General features: G+C 57.6%; 1 non-coding gene across 1 annotated transcript in view; it reads left to right on the top strand.

Annotated features, from left to right (window-relative positions):
• The first annotated feature begins 1939 nt into the window (after positions 1-1939).
• The window catches only part of LOC124733799, a 1909-nt gene continuing 1348 nt past the window's right edge, over positions 1940-2500 (top strand). Inside the window, exon 1 of the ribosomal RNA XR_007009142.1 lies at positions 1940-2500. This exon is cut by the window's right edge and continues 1348 nt beyond it. This is a non-coding gene — a ribosomal RNA (small subunit ribosomal RNA).

Here is a 2500-nt window from a genome sequence, read left to right as displayed (position 1 = left end):
AACCCATGTTGTGCCTTAACCTAACCCATGTTGTGCCTTAACCTAACCCATGTTGTGCCTTAACCTAACCCATGTTGTGCCTTAACCTAACCCATGTTGTGCCTTAACCTAACCCATGTTGTCGCCTTAACGTAACCCACGTTGTCGCCTAAACCTGCTCTGTAATTGTTATACGACTCGTTCAATTACTGTAGTGTTGCCCACCCGCAACCCTCGCAATATAGTTCGCTACTCGCACTGCCCGCACCCCTGTGTATCGCTTCATGTTAAACACCTTGCAAGTCTTGCTCACTTTCCACATGCTCCTGCTGTACACTGTAATGTGGATGGCAGCAGGACGTACATGCCGCCCCTCCCCACGTCCCCACCTTGCCCCCTGCCTTCGCAAGCTGGTTGGTGAGAAGTTTGCATGTTCAATGCCCTTCGCATGCGACGTACTCAGGCTACGTTGTGGTGCGGCCTGTGTCAACTGTCCGCTGATGTCGTACGCGTGAACCACAATCTGTACTGCACATTCGTCCTTATGTACTGAATGATACATCGTGGCACATGTGTGACCGCACAACGACTGCGCCCAAAAACGGCGGACCATACAGTGCAAATATTGTGCACGCAGCTACGTGTCGTCTCCCTATGAGAGCTGGATTGCAGTGTGGTACGCCATAGAGACGTGTGGGAGGAACGGACGCCGTGGATGGCGATCAGCATGAGCTGTCTGTTGATGTATTCGGACCTAGTCGTCTCTCCTCACACACCGTGATGGCATGGTGCACCGCGTTCCATATCTGCGACATGCTACAGAGGCCGGTTGACAGTCGTTCGAGCAATGGACATCGCATACGTACGGGGGCCACCTTCCACGTATTGTCTAGGCGTGCACATTTTGTTGCGTGTATGTGGGCAGACGTAGTGTGGCGTGACACCTGACACAGGCATGCAATAATCGTTGAAGTTGCAAATGGCGATGGACGCCTGCGTTTTCTGGTGAAGTTACGCAAATGAACAAATGGTAACCTGTTGTGGTGCGGTTGTTCTCGCTAGGGGTGAATCGGTGATGGCGACGATAGGTTGAGGTACTAACCGGTTGTTCCAGCGATACCCACCATGCCGACGAAACTGAACGGCATCTGGGTGTGAAGCGATACGCGGCGGTGGCTGGGTGGGACCGTCCCCGGCCGGTGAGGGGGCGCCTCCCGGCGTGCTGGCCGCGCGGTGCGTGGGCGCACGCGCTACAGCCGGCTGGTGGGGGCGGCCAGTGGCAGGCGCGCCGGCCGACGGACGCGGCAGGCGTCGCAGCTGCGCGCCGGCGCACCCTGCGCGCGGCGCCGTGCGGCCAAAGTAGGTCCTCGCGGGCCCGGTGCGAAGCGCGGTGGACATCTTCAGTGTGCTGGTCCGATTGAGGACTGTGTGCGTTGAGGATGCGCCGCCGCCCGGCGCTCGGCGCCGCGACGCCGTCTGCTGCTCGGTCGCCCCAGCGGTTCTCGCTGGTGGTTTGTATCGCAGCTGTGCGGATGTGTTGGCGCGTGCGCTGTGCTGGGAGAGTTCGCTTCGGCACCCAAGTGGGGCTTTTGTCCTTCTGTGGCGCTGGCGTTGGAGCTGCCGGTCACCGTAGGTGGCGCGTGTTGTCTCCCGCCGGCAATGCCACGACAGCACGCTCCCGGGCCTCTGTCGGCAGCGGCAAGCTCAGTTGGGAGCACGGGTGGTCGCACCGAAAGCGTCTACTCGCCTAACTCCGGGCGATTGCGCCTCTCTCGAACCCGACCAAGTACTTGGGACGGCGCTGCGCGCCGCCGGGACCTGAGAGGGTTTCGAGGTGTATTGTGCAGGGGAGCTCAGCCTCCTCCTGTTTGCAGAATGATTGAGCGGACGCTTGCGTGTTCGCGCGGGCCCCCGGGACACACTCCCGGGCGGCCGGCTGCTCAGCTCTAGTTGACGCAGCTCCCTGGTTGATCCTGCCAGTAGTCATATGCTTGTCTCAAAGATTAAGCCATGCATGTCTCAGTACAAGCCGCATTAAGGTGAAACCGCGAATGGCTCATTAAATCAGTTATGGTTCCTTAGATCGTACCCACGTTACTTGGATAACTGTGGTAATTCTAGAGCTAATACATGCAAACAGAGTCCCGACCAGAGATGGAAGGGACGCTTTTATTAGATCAAAACCAATCGGTCGGCTCGTCCGGTCCGTTTGCCTTGGTGACTCTGAATAACTTTGGGCTGATCGCACGGTCCTCGTACCGGCGACGCATCTTTCAAATGTCTGCCTTATCAACTGTCGATGGTAGGTTCTGCGCCTACCATGGTTGTAACGGGTAACGGGGAATCAGGGTTCGATTCCGGAGAGGGAGCCTGAGAAACGGCTACCACATCCAAGGAAGGCAGCAGGCGCGCAAATTACCCACTCCCGGCACGGGGAGGTAGTGACGAAAAATAACGATACGGGACTCATCCGAGGCCCCGTAATCGGAATGAGTACACTTTAAATCCTTTAACGAGTATC

The sequence above is a fragment of the Schistocerca piceifrons genome, unplaced genomic scaffold (genome assembly GCF_021461385.2).
Source record: "Schistocerca piceifrons isolate TAMUIC-IGC-003096 unplaced genomic scaffold, iqSchPice1.1 HiC_scaffold_141, whole genome shotgun sequence".
NCBI classification, from domain to species: domain Eukaryota; kingdom Metazoa; phylum Arthropoda; class Insecta; order Orthoptera; family Acrididae; genus Schistocerca; species Schistocerca piceifrons.
This window is presented reverse-complemented; position numbering and strand designations above follow the sequence as displayed.